This window comes from Xenopus tropicalis, chromosome 6, assembly GCF_000004195.4.
Source record: "Xenopus tropicalis strain Nigerian chromosome 6, UCB_Xtro_10.0, whole genome shotgun sequence".
Taxonomy (NCBI): domain Eukaryota; kingdom Metazoa; phylum Chordata; class Amphibia; order Anura; family Pipidae; genus Xenopus; species Xenopus tropicalis.
Genome location: NC_030682.2, coordinates 153,052,765 through 153,070,994, shown reverse-complemented (window position 1 = coordinate 153,070,994; position 18,230 = coordinate 153,052,765).

Below are 18,230 nucleotides of genomic sequence, written 5' to 3'. Positions count from 1 at the left end.
ACTGACCCCTGAAACAGTGTAACACAAGGCAGCAGCCTGACAGACCTGACTCGCTGGGGGAGACTGACCCCTGAAACACTGTAACACAGGGCAGCAGCCTGACAGACCTGACTCACTGGGGGAGACTGACCCTTGAAACACTGTAACACAAGGCAGCAGCCTGACAGACCTGACTCGCTGGGGGAGACTGACCCCTGAAACAGTGTAACACAGGGCAGCAGCCTGACAGACCTGACTCACTGGGGGAGACTGACCCTTGAAACACTGTAACACAAGGCAGCAGCCTGACAGACCTGACTCGCTGGGGGAGACTGACCCCTGAAACAGTGTAACACAAGGCAGCAGCCTGACAGGCCTGACTCGCTGGGGGAGACTGACCCCTGAAACACTGTAACACAAGGCAGCAGCCTGACAGACCTGACTCGCTGGGGGAGACCGACCCCTGAAACAGTGTAACACAAGGCAGCAGCCTGACAGACCTGACTCGCTGGGGGAGACCGACCCCTGAAACAGTGTAACACAAGGCGGCAGCCTGACAGCCCTGACTCACTGGGGGAGACCGACCCCTGAAACAGTGTAACACAAGGCGGCAGCCTGACAGCCCTGACTCGCTGAGGGAGACTGACCCCTGAAACACTGTAACACAAGGCGGCAGCCTGACAGACCTGACTCGCTGGGGGAGACTGACCCCTGAAACACTGTAACACAAGGCAGCAGCCTGACAGACCTGACTCGCTGGGGGAGACTGACCCCTGAAACAGTGTAACACAAGGCAGCAGCCTGACAGACCTGACTCGCTGGGGGAGACTGACCCCTGAAACACTGTAACACAAGGCAGCAGCCTGACAGACCTGACTCGCTGGGGGAGACTGACCCCTGAAACACTGTAACACAAGGCAGCAGCCTGACAGACCTGACTCGCTGGGGGAGACTGACCCCTGAAACAGTGTAACACAGGGCAGCAGCCTGACAGACCTGACTCGCTGGGGGAGACTGACCCCTGAAACAGTGTAACACAAGGCAACAGCCTGACAGACCTGACTCGCTGGGGGAGACTGACCCCTGAAACACTGTAACACAAGGCAGCAGCCTGACAGACCTGACTCGCTGGGGGAGACTGACCCCTGAAACACTGTAACACAAGGAGCAGCCTGACAGACCTGACTCGCTGGGGGAGACTGACCCCTGAAACAGTGTAACACAGGGCAGCAGCCTGACAGACCTGACTCGCTGGGGGAGACTGACCCCTGAAACACTGTAACACAAGGCAACAGCCTGACAGACCTGACTCGCTGGGGGAGACTGACCCCTGAAGCAGTGTAACACAGGGCAGCAGCCTGACAGACCTGACTCGCTGGGGGAGACTGACCCCTGAAACAGTGTAACACAAGGCGGCAGCCTGACAGACCTGACTCGCTGGGGGAGACTGACCCCTGAAACACTGTAACACAAGGAGCAGCCCGACAGACCTGACTCGCTGGGGGAGACTGACCCCTGAAACAGTGTAACACAGGGCAGCAGCCTGACAGACCTGACTCGCTGGGGGAGACTGACCCCTGAAACACTGTAACACAAGGCAACAGCCTGACAGACCTGACTCGCTGGGGGAGACTGACCCCTGAAGCAGTGTAACACAGGGCAGCAGCCTGACAGACCTGACTCGCTGGGGGAGACTGACCCCTGAAACAGTGTAACACAGGGCAGCAGCCTGACAGACCTGACTCGCTGGGGGAGACTGACCCCTGAAACAGTGTAACACAGGGCAGCAGCCTGACAGACCTGACTCGCTGGGGGAGACCGACTCCTGAAACAGTGTAACACAGGGCAGCAGCCTGACAGACCTGACTCGCTGGGGGAGACTGACCCCTGAAACAGTGTAACACAGGGCAGCAGCCTGACAGACCTGACTCGCTGGGGGAGACTGACCCCTGAAACAGTGTAACACAAGGCGGCAGCCTGACAGACCTGACTCGCTGGGGGAGACTGACCCCTGAAACAGTGTAACACAGGGCGGCAGCCTGACAGACCTGACTCGCTGGGGGAGACTGACCCCTGAAACAGTGTAACACAGGGCGGCAGCCTGACAGACCTGACTCGCTGGGGGAGACTGACCCCTGAAACAGTGTAACACAAGGCAGCAGCCTGACAGACCTGACTCGCTGGGGGAGACCGACCCCTGAAACAGTGTAACACAAGGAGCAGCCTGACAGACCTGACTCGCTGGGGGAGACCGACCCCTGAAACAGTGTAACACAAGGCAGCAGCCTGACAGACCTGACTCGCTGGGGGAGACCGACCCCTGAAACACTGTAACACAAGGCGGCAGCCTGACAGCCCTGACTCACTGGGGGAGACCGACCCCTGAAACAGTGTAACACAGGGCAGCAGCCTGACAGACCTGACTCGCTGGGGGAGACCGACCCCTGAAACAGTGTAACACAAGGCAGCAGCCTGACAGACCTGACTCGCTGGGGGAGACCGACCCCTGAAACAGTGTAACACAAGGCGGCAGCCTGACAGCCCTGACTCACTGGGGGAGACCGACCCCTGAAACAGTGTAACACAGGGCAGCAGCCTGACAGACCTGACTCGCTGGGGGAGACCGACCCCTGAAACAGTGTAACACAAGGCAGCAGCCTGACAGACCTGACTCACTGGGGGAGACTGACCCCTGAAACAGTGTAACACAAGGCGGCAGCCTGACAGACCTGACTCACTGGGGGAGACTGACCCCTGAAACAGTGTAACACAAGGCAGCAGCCTGACAGACCTGACTCGCTGGGGGAGACCGACCCCTGAAACAGTGTAACACAAGGCGGCAGCCTGACAGCCCTGACTCACTGGGGGAGACCGACCCCTGAAACAGTGTAACACAAGGCGGCAGCCTGACAGCCCTGACTCGCTGAGGGAGACCGACCCCTGAAACACTGTAACACAAGGCGGCAGCCTGACAGACCTGACTCGCTGGGGGAGACTGACCCCTGAAACACTGTAACACAAGGCGGCAGCCTGACAGACCTGACTCGCTGGGGGAGACTGACCCCTGAAACACTGTAACACAAGGCAGCAGCCTGACAGACCTGACTCGCTGGGGGAGACTGACCCCTGAAACAGTGTAACACAAGGCAGCAGCCTGACAGACCTGACTCGCTGGGGGAGACTGACCCCTGAAACACTGTAACACAAGGCAGCAGCCTGACAGACCTGACTCGCTGGGGGAGACTGACCCCTGAAACACTGTAACACAAGGCAGCAGCCTGACAGACCTGACTCGCTGGGGGAGACTGACCCCTGAAACAGTGTAACACAGGGCAGCAGCCTGACAGACCTGACTCGCTGGGGGAGACTGACCCCTGAAACACTGTAACACAAGGCAACAGCCTGACAGACCTGACTCGCTGGGGGAGACTGACCCCTGAAACAATGTAACACAAGGCAGCAGCCTGACAGACCTGACTCGCTGGGGGAGACTGACCCCTGAAACACTGTAACACAAGGCAGCAGCCTGACAGACCTGACTCGCTGGGGGAGACTGACCCCTGAAACGCTGTAACACAAGGAGCAGCCTGACAGACCTGACTCGCTGGGGGAGACTGACCCCTGAAACAGTGTAACACAGGGCAGCAGCCTGACAGACCTGACTCGCTGGGGGAGACTGACCCCTGAAACACTGTAACACAAGGCAACAGCCTGACAGACCTGACTCGCTGGGGGAGACTGACCCCTGAAGCAGTGTAACACAGGGCAGCAGCCTGACAGACCTGACTCGCTGGGGGAGACTGACCCCTGAAACAGTGTAACACAAGGCGGCAGCCTGACAGACCTGACTCGCTGGGGGAGACTGACCCCTGAAACACTGTAACACAAGGAGCAGCCCGACAGACCTGACTCGCTGGGGGAGACTGACCCTGAAACAGTGTAACACAGGGCAGCAGCCTGACAGACCTGACTCGCTGGGGGAGACTGACCCTGAAACAGTGTAACACAAGGCAGCAGCCTGACAGACCTGACTCGCTGGGGGAGACTGACCCCTGAAGCAGTGTAACACAGGGCAGCAGCCTGACAGACCTGACTCGCTGGGGGAGACTGACCCCTGAAACACTGTAACACAAGGCAACAGCCTGACAGACCTGACTCGCTGGGGGAGACTGACCCCTGAAGCAGTGTAACACAGGGCAGCAGCCTGACAGACCTGACTCGCTGGGGGAGACTGACCCCTGAAACAGTGTAACACAAGGCGGCAGCCTGACAGACCTGACTCGCTGGGGGAGACTGACCCCTGAAACACTGTAACACAAGGCAGCAGCCTGACAGACCTGACTCGCTGGGGCAGACTGACCCCTGAAACAGTGTAACACAAGGCGGCAGCCTGACAGACCTGACTCGCTGGGGGAGACTGACCCCTGAAACAGTGTAACACAGGGCGGCAGCCTGACAGACCTGACTCGCTGGGGGAGACTGACCCCTGAAACAGTGTAACACAGGGCAGCAGCCTGACAGACCTGACTCGCTGGGGGAGACTGACCCCTGAAACAGTGTAACACAGGGCAGCAGCCTGACAGACCTGACTCGCTGGGGGAGACTGACCCCTGAAACAGTGTAACACAGGGCAGCAGCCTGACAGACCTGACTCGCTGGGGGAGACTGACCCCTGAAACAGTGTAACACAAGGCAGCAGCCTGACAGACCTGACTCGCTGGGGGAGACTGACCCCTGAAACACAGTAACACAAGGAGCAGCCCGACAGACCTGACTCGCTGGGGGAGACTGACCCCTGAAACACTGTAACACAAGGCAGCAGCCTGACAGACCTGACTCACTGGGGGAGACTGACCCCTGAAACACTGTAACACAAGGCAGCAGCCTGACAGACCTGACTCGCTGGGGGAGACTGACTCCTGAAACAGTGTAACACAGGGCAGCAGCCTGACAGACCTGACTCGCTGGGGGAGACCGACTCCTGAAACAGTGTAACACAAGGCAGCAGCCTGACAGACCTGACTCGCTGGGGGAGACCGACCCCTGAAACAGTGTAACACAAGGCAGCAGCCTGACAGACCTGACTCGCTGGGGGAGACTGACTCCTGAAACAGTGTAACACAGGGCAGCAGCCTGACAGACCTGACTCGCTGGGGGAGACCGACTCCTGAAACAGTGTAACACAAGGCAGCAGCCTGACAGACCTGACTCGCTGGGGGAGACCGACCCCTGAAACAGTGTAACACAAGGCAGCAGCCTGACAGACCTGACTCGCTAGGGAGACCGACCCCTGAAACAGTGTAACACAAGGCAGCAGCCTGACAGACCTGACTCGCTAGGGGAGACCGACCCCTGAAACAGTGTAACACAAGGCGGCAGCCTGACAGCCCTGACTCGCTGAGGGAGACTGACCCCTGAAACAGTGTAACACAAGGCGGCAGCCTGACAGACCTGACTCGCTGGGGGAGACTGACCCCTGAAACACTGTAACACAAGGCAGCAGCCTGACAGACCTGACTCGCTGGGGGAGACTGACCCCTGAAACAGTGTAACACAAGGCAGCAGCCTGACAGGCCTGACTCACTGGGGGAGACTGACCCCTGAAACAGTGTAACACAAGGCAGCAGCCTGACAGACCTGACTCGCTGAGGGAGACTGACCCCTGAAACAGTGTAACACAAGGCGGCAGCCTGACAGACCTGACTCGCTGGGGGAGACTGACCCCTGAAACACTGTAACACAAGGCGGCAGCCTGACAGACCTGACTCGCTGGGGGAGACTGACCCCTGAAACAGTGTAACACAAGGCGGCAGCCTGACAGCCCTGACTCGCTGAGGGAGACTGACCCCTGAAACAGTGTAACACAAGGCGGCAGCCTGACAGACCTGACTCGCTGGGGGAGACTGACCCCTGAAACACTGTAACACAAGGCGGCAGCCTGACAGAACCTGACTCGCTGGGGGAGACTGACCCCTGAAACACTGTAACACAAGGCAGCAGCCTGACAGACCTGACTCGCTGGGGAGACTGACCCCTGAAACAGTGTAACACAAGGCAGCAGCCTGACAGACCTGACTCGCTGGGGGAGACTGACCCCTGAAACAGTGTAACACAAGGCAGCAGCCTGACAGACCTGACTCGCTGGGGGAGACTGACCCCTGAAACACTGTAACACAAGGCAGCAGCCTGACAGACCTGACTCGCTGGGGGAGACTGACCCCTGAAACACTGTAACACAAGGAGCAGCCCGACAGACCTGACTCGCTGGGGGAGACTGACCCCTGAAACACTGTAACACAAGGCAGCAGCCTGACAGACCTGACTCGCTGGGGGAGACTGACCCCTGAAACAGTGTAACACAAGGCAGCAGCCTGACAGACCTGACTCGCTGGGGGAGACTGACCCCTGAAACAGTGTAACACAGGGCAGCAGCCTGACAGACCTGACTCGCTGGGGGAGACTGACCCCTGAAACACTGTAACACAAGGAGGCAGCCCGACAGACCTGACTCGCTGGGGGAGACTGACCCCTGAAACAGTGTAACACAGGGCAGCAGCCTGACAGACCTGACTCGCTGGGGGAGACTGACCCCTGAAACAGTGTAACACAGGGCAGCAGCCTGACAGACCTGACTCGCTGGGGAGACTGACCCCTGAAACAGTGTAACACAGGGCAGCAGCCTGACAGACCTGACTCGCTGGGGGAGACTGACCCCTGAAACAGTGTAACACAGGGCAGCAGCCTGACAGACCTGACTCGCTGGGGGAGACTGGACCCTGAAACAGTGTAACACAGGGCAGCAGCCTGACAGACCTGACTCACTGGGGGAGACTGACCCTGAAACAGTGTAACACAGGGCAGCAGCCTGACAGACCTGACTCGCTGGGGGAGACTGACCCCTGAAACACTGTAACACAAGGCAGCAGCCTGACAGACCTGACTCACTGGGGGAGACTGACCCCTGAAACACTGTAACACAAGGAGCAGCCTGACAGACCTGACTCGCTGGGGGAGACTGACCCCTGAAACAGTGTAACACAAGGAGCAGCCTGACAGACCTGACTCGCTGGGGGAGACTGACCCCTGAAACACTGTAACACAAGGCAGCAGCCTGACAGACCTGACTCGCTGGGGGAGACTGACCCCTGAAACAGTGTAACACAGGGCAGCAGCCTGACAGACCTGACTCGCTGGGGGAGACTGACCCCTGAAACAGTGTAACACAAGGAGCAGCCTGACAGACCTGACTCGCTGGGGGAGACTGACCCCTGAAACACTGTAACACAAGGCAACAGCCTGACAGACCTGACTCTCTGGGGGAGACTGACTCCTGAAACAGTGTAACACAAGGCAGCAGCCTGACAGACCTGACTCGCTGGGGGAGACTGACCCCTGAAACAGTGTAACACAAGGCAACAGCCTGACAGACCTGACTCGCTGGGGGAGACTGACCCCTGAAACAGTGTAACACAAGGCAGCAGCCTGACAGACCTGACTCACTGGGGGAGACCGACCCCTGAAACACTGTAACACAAGGCAGCAGCCTGACAGACCTGACTCGCTGGGGCAGACTGACCCCTGAAACAGTGTAACACAAGGCAGCAGCCTGACAGACCTGACTCACTGGGGGAGACCGACCCCTGAAACACTGTAACACAAGGCAGCATCCTGAAAGACCTGACTCGCTGGGGGAGACTGACTCCTGAAACAGTGTAACACAAGGCAGCAGCCTGACAGACCTGACTCGCTGGGGCAGACTGACCCTGAAACACTGTAACACAAGGCAGCATCCTGAAAGACCTGACTCGCTGGGGGAGACTGACTCCTGAAACAGTGTAACACAAGGCAGCAGCCTGACAGGCCTGACTCGCTGGGGGAGACCGACCCCTGAAACAGTGTAACACAAGGCAGCAGCCTGACAGACCTGACTCGCTGGGGGAGACTGACCCCTGAAACAGTGTAACACAAGGCAGCAGCCTGACAGACCTGACTCGCTGGGGGAGACTGACCCCTGAAACAGTGTAACACAAGGCAGCAGCCTGACAGACCTGACTCGCTGGGGAGACTGACCCCTGAAACAATGTAACACAAGGCAGCAGCCTGACAGACCTGACTCACTGGGGGAGACTGACCCCTGAAACAGTGTAACACAAGGCAGCAGCCTGACAGACCTGACTCGCTGGGGGAGACTGACCCCTGAAACAATGTAACACAAGGCAGCAGCCTGACAGACCTGACTCGCTGGGGGAGACTGACCCTGAAACAGTGTAACACAGGGCAGCAGCCTGACAGACCTGACTCGCTGGGGGAGACTGACCCCTGAAACACTGTAACACAAGGCAGCAGCCTGACAGACCTGACTCGCTGGGGAGACTGACCCTGAAACACTGTAACACAGGGCAGCAGCCTGACAGACCTGACTCGCTGGGGGAGACTGACCCCTGAAACAGTGTAACACAGGCAGCAGCCTGACAGACCTGACTCGCTGGGGGAGACTGACCCCTGAAACAGTGTAACACAAGGCAGCAGCCTGACAGACCTGACTCGCTGGGGGAGACTGACCCCTGAAACAGTGTAACACAAGGCAGCAGCCTGACAGACCTGACTCGCTGGGGGAGACTGACCCCTGAAACACGTGTAACACAAGGCAGCAGCCTGACAGACCTGACTCGCTGGGGGAGACGACCCCTGAAACAGTGTAACACAAGGCAGCAGCCTGACAGACCTGACTCGCTGGGGGAGACGACCCTGAAACAGTGTAACAAGGCGCAGCCTGACAGACCTGACTCGCTGGGGAGACGACCCCTGAAACAGTGTAACACAAGGCGGCAGCCTGACAGACCTGACTCGCTGGGGGAGACTGACCCCTGAAACAGTGTAACACAAGGCAGCAGCCTGACAGACCTGACTCGCTGGGGGAGACTGACCCCTGAAACAGTGTAACACAAGGCAGCAGCCTGACAGACCTGACTCGCTGGGGGAGACTGACCCCTGAAACAGTGTAACACAAGGCAGCAGCCTGACAGACCTGACTCGCTGGGGGAGACTGACCCCTGAAACAGTGTAACACAAGGCAGCAGCCTGACAGACCTGACTCGCTGGGGGAGACTGACCCCTGAAACAGTGTAACACAAGGCAGCAGCCTGACAGACCTGACTCGCTGGGGGAGACTGACCCCTGAAACAGTGTAACACAAGGCAGCAGCCTGACAGACCTGACTCGCTGGGGGAGACTGACCCCTGAAACACTGTAACACAAGGCAGCAGCCTGACAGACCTGACTCGCTGGGGGAGACTGACCCCTGAAACAGTGTAACACAAGGCAGCAGCCTGACAGACCTGACTCGCTGGGGGAGACTGACCCCTGAAACACTGTAACACAAGGCAGCAGCCTGACAGACCTGACTCGCTGGGGGAGACTGACCCCTGAAACAGTGTAACACAAGGCAGCAGCCTGACAGACCTGACTCGCTGGGGGAGACTGACCCCTGAACAGTGTAACACAAGGCAGCAGCCTGACAGACCTGACTCGCTGGGGGAGACTGACCCCTGAACAGTGTAACACAAGGCAGCAGCCTGACAGACCTGACTCGCTGGGGGAGACTGACCCCTGAAACAGTGTAACACAAGGCAGCAGCCTGACAGACCTGACTCGCTGGGGGAGACTGACCCCTGAAACAGTGTAACACAAGGCAGCAGCCTGACAGACCTGACTCGCTGGGGGAGACTGACCCCTGAAGCAGTGTAACACAAGGCAGCAGCCTGACAGACCTGACTCGCTGGGGGAGACTGACCCCTGAAACAGTGTAACACAAGGCAGCAGCCTGACAGACCTGACTCGCTGGGGGAGACTGACCCCTGAAACAGTGTAACACAAGGCAGCAGCCTGACAGACCTGACTCGCTGGGGGAGACTGACCCCTGAAACAGTGTAACACAAGGCAGCAGCCTGACAGACCTGACTCGCTGGGGGAGACTGACCCCTGAAACAGTGTAACACAAGGCAGCAGCCTGACAGACCTGACTCGCTGGGGGAGACTGACCCCTGAAACACTGTAACACAAGGCAGCAGCCTGACAGACCTGACTCGCTGGGGGAGACTGACCCCTGAAACACTGTAACACAAGGCAGCAGCCTGACAGACCTGACTCGCTGGGGGAGACTGACCCCTGAAACAGTGTAACACAAGGCAGCAGCCTGACAGACCTGACTCGCTGGGGGAGACTGACCCCTGAAACAGTGTAACACAAGGGCAGCAGCCTGACAGACCTGACTCGCTGGGGGAGACTGACCCCTGAAACAGTGTAACACAGGCAGCAGCCTGACAGACCTGACTCGCTGGGGGAGACTGACCCCTGAAACAGTGTAACACAAGGGCAGCAGCCTGACAGACCTGACTCGCTGGGGGAGACTGACCCCTGAAACACTGTAACACAAGGCAGCAGCCTGACAGACCTGACTCGCTGGGGGAGACTGACCCCTGAAACAGTGTAACACAAGGCAGCAGCCTGACAGACCTGACTCGCTGGGGGAGACTGACCCCTGAAACAGTGTAACACAAGGCAGCAGCCTGACAGACCTGACTCGCTGGGGGAGACTGACCCCTGAAACAGTGTAACACAGGGCAGCAGCCTGACAGACCTGACTCGCTGGGGGAGACTGACCCCTGAAACAGTGTAACACAAGGCAGCAGCCTGACAGACCTGACTCGCTGGGGGAGACTGACCCCTGAAACAGTGTAACACAGGCAGCAGCCTGACAGACCTGACTCGCTGGGGGAGACTGACCCCTGAAACAGTGTAACACAGGGCAGCAGCCTGACAGACCTGACTCGCTGGGGGAGACTGACCCCTGAAACAGTGTAACACAAGGCAGCAGCCTGACAGACCTGACTCGCTGGGGGAGACTGACCCCTGAAACAGTGTAACACAAGGCAGCAGCCTGACAGACCTGACTCGCTGGGGGAGACTGACCCCTGAAACAGTGTAACACAAGGCAGCAGCCTGACAGACCTGACTCGCTGGGGGAGACTGACCCCTGAAACAGTGTAACACAAGGCAGCAGCCTGACAGACCTGACTCGCTGGGGGAGACTGAACTCTGAAACAGTGTAACACAAGGCAGCAGCCTGACAGACCTGACTCGCTGGGGGAGACTGACCCCTGAAACAGTGTAACACAAGGAGCAGCCTGACAGACCTGACTCACTGGGGGAGACTGACCCCTGAAACACTGTAACACAAGGCAGCAGCCTGACAGACCTGACTCACTGGGGGAGACTGAACTCTGAAACAGTGTAACACAAGGCAGCAGCCTGACAGACCTGACTCGCTGGGGGAGACTGACCCCTGAAACAGTGTAACACAAGGCAGCAGCCTGACAGACCTGACTCGCTGGGGGAGACTGACCCCTGAAACAGTGTAACACAAGGCAGCAGCCTGACAGACCTGACTCGCTGGGGGAGACTGACCCCTGAAACAGTGTAACACAAGGCAGCAGCCTGACAGACCTGACTCGCTGGGGGAGACTGACCCCTGAAACAGTGTAACACAAGGCAACAGCCTGACAGACCTGACTCGCTGGGGAGACTGACCCCTGAAACACTGTAACACAAGGCAGCAGCCTGACAGACCTGACTCGCTGGGGGAGACTGACCCCTGAAACAGTGTAACACAGGGCAGCAGCCTGACAGACCTGACTCGCTGGGGGAGACTGACCCCTGAAACAGTGTAACACAGGGCAGCAGCCTGACAGACCTGACTCGCTGGGGGAGACTGACCCCTGAAACAGTGTAACACAGGGCAGCAGCCTGACAGACCTGACTCGCTGGGGGAGACTGACCCCTGAAACAGTGTAACACAGGGCAGCAGCCTGACAGACCTGACTCGCTGGGGGAGACTGACCCCTGAAACACTGTAACACAAGGCAGCAGCCTGACAGACCTGACTCGCTGGGGGAGACTGACCCCTGAAACAGTGTAACACAAGGCAGCAGCCTGACAGACCTGACTCGCTGGGGGAGACTGACCCCTGAAACAGTGTAATACAAGGCAGCAGCCTGACAGACCTGACTCGCTGGGGGAGACTGACCCCTGAAACAGTGTAACACAGGGCAGCAGCCTGACAGACCTGACTCGCTGGGGGAGACTGACCCCTGAAACAGTGTAACACAAGGCAGCAGCCTGACAGACCTGACTCGCTGGGGGAGACTGACCCCTGAAACAGTGTAACACAGGGCAGCAGCCTGACAGACCTGACTCGCTGGGGGAGACTGACCCCTGAAACAGTGTAACACAGGGCAGCAGCCTGACAGACCTGACTCGCTGGGGGAGACTGACCCCTGAAACAGTGTAACACAAGGCAGCAGCCTGACAGACCTGACTCGCTGGGGGAGACTGACCCCTGAAACAGTGTAACACAAGGCAGCAGCCTGACAGACCTGACTCGCTGGGGGAGACTGACCCCTGAAACAGTGTAACACAAGGCAGCAGCCTGACAGACCTGACTCGCTGGGGGAGACTGACCCCTGAAACAGTGTAACACAAGGCAGCAGCCTGACAGACCTGACTCGCTGGGGGAGACTGAACTCTGAAACAGTGTAACACAAGGCAGCAGCCTGACAGACCTGACTCGCTGGGGGAGACTGACCCCTGAAACAGTGTAACACAAGGAGCAGCCTGACAGACCTGACTCACTGGGGGAGACTGACCCCTGAAACAGTGTAACACAAGGCAGCAGCCTGACAGACCTGACTCACTGGGGGAGACTGACCCCTGAAACACTGTAACACAAGGCAGCAGCCTGACAGACCTGACTCACTGGGGGAGACTGAACTCTGAAACAGTGTAACACAAGGCAGCAGCCTGACAGACCTGACTCGCTGGGGGAGACTGACCCCTGAAACAGTGTAACACAAGGCAGCAGCCTGACAGACCTGACTCGCTGGGGGAGACTGACCCCTGAAACAGTGTAACACAAGGCAGCAGCCTGACAGACCTGACTCGCTGGGGGAGACTGACCCCTGAAACAGTGTAACACAAGGCAGCAGCCTGACAGACCTGACTCGCTGGGGGAGACTGACCCCTGAAACAGTGTAACACAAGGCAGCAGCCTGACAGACCTGACTCGCTGGGGGAGACTGAACTCTGAAACAGTGTAACACAAGGCAGCAGCCTGACAGACCTGACTCGCTGGGGGAGACTGACCCCTGAAACAGTGTAACACAAGGAGCAGCCTGACAGACCTGACTCACTGGGGGAGACTGACCCCTGAAACACTGTAACACAAGGCAGCAGCCTGACAGACCTGACTCACTGGGGGAGACTGAAACTCTGAAACAGTGTAACACAAGGCAGCAGCCTGACAGACCTGACTCGCTGGGGGAGACCGACCCCTGAAACAGTGTAACACAAGGCAGCAGCCTTACAGACCTGACTCGCTGGGGGAGACCGTCCCCTGAAACAGTGTAACACAAGGCAGCAGCCTGACAGACCTGACTCGCTGGGGGAGACCGACCCCTGAAACACTGTAACACAAGGCAGCAGCCTGACAGACCTGACTCGCTGGGGAGACTGACCCCTGAAACACTGTAACACAAGGCAGCAGCCTGACAGACCTGACTCGCTGGGGGAGACCGACCCCTGAAACACTGTAACACAAGGCAGCAGCCTGACAGACCTGACTCGCTGGGGGAGACCGACCCCTGAAACAGTGTAACACAAGGCAACAGCCTGACAGACCTGACTCGCTGGGGGAGACTGACCCCTGAAACAGTGTAACACAAGGCAGCAGCCTGACAGACCTGACTCGCTGGGGGAGACCGACCCCTGAAACACTGTAACACAAGGCAGCAGCCTGACAGACCTGACTCACTGGGGAGACTGACCCCTGAAAACACTGTAACACAAGGCAGCAGCCTGACAGACCTGACTCGCTGGGGGAGACCGACCCCTGAAACACTGTAACACAGGGCAGCAGCCTGACAGACCTGACTCGCTGGGGGAGACCGACCCCTGAAACAGTGTAACACAAGGCAGCAGCCTGACAGACCTGACTCGCTGGGGGAGACTGACCCCTGAAACAGTGTAACACAAGGAGCAGCCTGACAGACCTGAACTCGCTGGGGGAGACTGACCCCTGAAACACTGTAACACAGGGCAGCAGCCTGACAGACCTGACTCGCTGGGGGAGACCGACCCCTGAAACACTGTAACACAAGGCAGCAGCCTGACAGACCTGACTCGCTGGGGGAGACCGACCCCTGAAACAGTGTAACACAAGGCAGCAGCCTGACAGACCTGACTCGCTGGGGGAGACCGACCCCTGAAACAGTGTAACACGAGGCAGCAGCCTGACAGACCTGACTCGCTGGGGGAGACCGACCCCTGAAACAGTGTAACACGAGGCAGCAGCCTGACAGACCTGACTCGCTGGGGGAGACCGACCCCTGAAACACTGTAACACGAGGCAGCAGCCTGACAGACCTTACTCGCTGGGGGAGACCGACCCCTGAAACACTGTAACACAAGGCAGCAGCCTGACAGACCTGACTCGCTGGGGAGACCGACCCCTGAAACAGTGTAACACGAGGCAGCAGCCTGACAGACCTGACTCGCTGGGGGAGACCGACCCCTGAAACAGTGTAACACAAGGCAGCAGCCTGACAGACCTGACTCGCTGGGGGAGACCGACCCCTGAAACAGTGTAACACAAGGCAGCAGCCTGACAGACCTGACTCGCTGGGGGAGACCGACCCCTGAAACACTGTAACACGAGGCAGCAGCCTGACAGACCTGACTCGCTGGGGGAGACCGACCCCTGAAACAGTGTAACACAAGGCAGCAGCCTGACAGACCTGACTCGCTGGGGGAGACCGACCCCTGAAACAGTGTAACACAAGGCAGCAGCCTGACAGACCTGACTCACTGGGGGAGACCGACCCCTGAAACACTGTAACACAGGGCAGCAGCCTGACAGACCTGACTCGCTGGGGGAGACCGACCCCTGAAACAGTGTAACACAAGGCAGCAGCCTGACAGACCTGACTCGCTGGGGAGACCGACCCCTGAAACAGTGTAACACAAGGCAGCAGCCTGACAGACCTGACTCGCTGGGGGAGACTGACCCCTGAAACAGTGTAACACAAGGCAGCAGCCTGACAGACCTGACTCGCTGGGGGAGACTGACCCCTGAAACAGTGTAACACAGGGCAGCAGCCTGACAGACCTGACTCGCTGGGGGAGACTGACCCCTGAAACAGTGTAACACAGGGCAGCAGCCTGACAGACCTGACTCGCTGGGGGAGACTGACCCCTGAAACAGTGTAACACAAGGCAGCAGCCTGACAGACCTGACTCGCTGGGGGAGACCGACCTTTGCAACATTGTTTAAAATGTAACAACCAGGAGTTCAGCAAATGCAGCTTTCAATAACAATTACATTTACAAATAACATTGAAAGTGCTACAAATTTGTAATTATTTCATATTGGAAAGTTGCTGAGAATTATGTTTTCTTTCATTATGGAAAACATTATTTTTGGGGTTGACTTGCCCTTTAAAGGAGCTCAGTATCCAAAATCTGCCCCTGCCCAACCCCCACCTGTGCCTGTATAGGTGTCTGTCCCGCCCCCACCTGTGCCTGTATAGGAGTCTGTCCCGCCCCCACCTGTGCCTGTATAGGTGTCTGTCCCGCCCCCACCTGTGCCTGTATAGGAGTCTGTCCCACCCCCACCTGTGCCTGTATAGGTGTCTGTCCCGCCCCCACCTGTGCCTGTATAGGAGTCTGTCCCGCCCCCACCTGTGCCTGTATAGGTGTCTGTCCCGCCCCCACCTGTGCCTGTATAGGTGTCTGTCCCACCCCCACCTGTGCCTGTATAGGTGTCTGTCCCACCCCCACCTGTGCCTGTATAGGTGTCTCTCCCACCCCCACCTGTGCCTGTATAGGAGTCTGTCCCCCCCACCTGTGCCTGTATAGGTGTCTGTCCCACCCCCACCTGTGCCTGTATAGGTGTCTCTCCCACCCCCACCTGTGCCTGTATAGGTGTCTCTCCCACCCCCACCTGTGGCCTGTATAGGAGTCTGTCCCCCCCACCTGTGCCTGTATAGGAGTCTGTCCCGCCCCCATCTGTGCCTGTATAGGAGTCTGTCCCGCCCCCACCTGTGCCTGTATAGGAGTCTGTCCCGCCCCCACCTGTGCCTGTATAGGAGTCTGTCCCGCCCCCACCTTTGCCTGTATAGGAGTCTGTCATGCCCCCACCTGTGCCTGTATAGGAGTCTGTCCCACCCCCACCTGTGCCTGTATAGGAGTCTGTCCCACCCCCACCTGTGCCTGTATAGGAGTCTGTCCCACCCCCACCTGTGCCTGTATAGGAGTCTGTCCCACCCCCATCTGTGCCTGTATAGGAGTCTGTCCCGCCCCCACCTGTGCCTGTATAGGAGTCTGTCCCACCCCCACCTGTGCCTGTATAGGTGTCTGTCCCACCTGTGCCTGTATAGGAGTCTGTCCCACCCCCACCTGTGCCTGTATAGGTGTATGCCCCACCCCCACCTGTGCCTGTATAGGTGTCTGCCCCACCCCCACCTGTGCCTGTATAGGTGTCTGTCCTGCCCCCACCTGTGCCTGTATAGGTGTCTGTCCCAGCCCCCCACCTGTATAGGAGTTTGTCCCGCCCCCGCCTGTGCCTGTTTAGGAGTCTGCCCCACCCCCACCTGTGCCTGTATAGGTGTCTGTCCCACCTGTGCCTGTATAGGAGTCTGTCCCACCCCCACCTGTGCCTTTATAGGTTTCTGTCCCACCCCCACCTGTGCCTGTATAGGTGTCTGTCCCACCCCCACCTGTGCCTGTATAGGAGTCTGTCCCACCCCCACCTGTGCCTGTATAGGTGTCTGTCCCCCCCCCCCCCACCTGTGCCTGTATAGGTGTCTGCCCCACCCCCACCTGTGCCTGTATAGGTGTCTGTCCCACCCCCACCTGTGCCTGTATAGGAGTCTGTCCCACCCCCACCTGTGCCTGTATAGGTGTCTGTCCCACCCCCACCTGTGCCTGTATAGGTGTCTGTCCCACCCCCACCTGTGCCTGTATAGGTGTCTGCCCCACCCCCACCTGTGCCTGTATAGGTGTCTGTCCCACCCCCACCTGTGCCTGTATAGGTGTCTGCCCCACCCCCACCTGTGCCTGTATAGGTGTCTGCCCCACCCCCACCTGTGCCTGTATAGGTGTCTGTCCCGCCCCCACCTGTGCCTGTATAGGTGTCTGTCCCAGCCCCCACCTGTATAGGAGTTTGTCCCGCCCCCGCCTGTGCCTGTATAGGAGTCTGCCCCCCCCCACCTGTGCCTGTATAGGTGTCTGTCCCACCCCCACCTGTGCCTGTATAGGTGTCTCTCCCACCCCCACCTGTGCCTGTATAGGTGTCTGTCCCACCCCCACCTGTGCCTGTATAGGTGTCTGTCCCACCCCCACCTGTGCCTGTATAGGTGTCTGTCCCACCCCCACCTGTGCCTGTATAGGTGTCTGTCCCGCCCCCACCTGTGCCTGTATAGGTGTCTCTCCCACCTCCACCTGTGCCTGTATAGGTGTCTGTCCCAGCCCCCACCTGTATAGGAGTTTGTCCCGCCCCTGCCGGTGCCTGTATAGGAGTCTGTCCCACCCCCACCTGTGCCTGTATAGGTGTCTGTCGTCCCCCCACCTGTGCCTGTATAGGTGTCTGTCCCCCCCCACCTGTGCCTGTATAGGTGTCTGTCCCCCCCCACCTGTGCCTGTATAGGTGTCTGTCCCCCCCCCACCTGTGCCTGTATAGGTGTCTGTCCCCCCCCACCTGTGCCTGTATAGGTGTCTCCCCCCCCCACCTGTGCCTGTATAGGTGTCTGTCCCACCCCCACCTGTGCCTGTATAGGTGTCTGTCCCACCCCCACCTGTGCCTGTATAGGTGTCTCTCCCACCCCCACCTGTGCCTGTATAGGTGTCTGTCCCACCCCACCTGTGCCTGTATAGGTGTCTGTCCCAGCCCCCACCTGTGCCTGTATAGGTGTCTGTCCCACCCCCACCTGTGCCTGTATAGGTGTCTGTCCCACCCCCACCTGTGCCTGTATAGGTGTCTCTCCCACCCCCACCTGTGCCTGTATAAGAGTCTGCCCCGCCCCCACCTGTATAGGAGTTTGTCCCGCCCCCACCTGTGCCTGTATAGGTGTCTGTCCCACCCCCACCTGTGCCTGTATAGGTGTCTCTCCCACCCCCACCTGTGCCTGTATAAGAGTCTG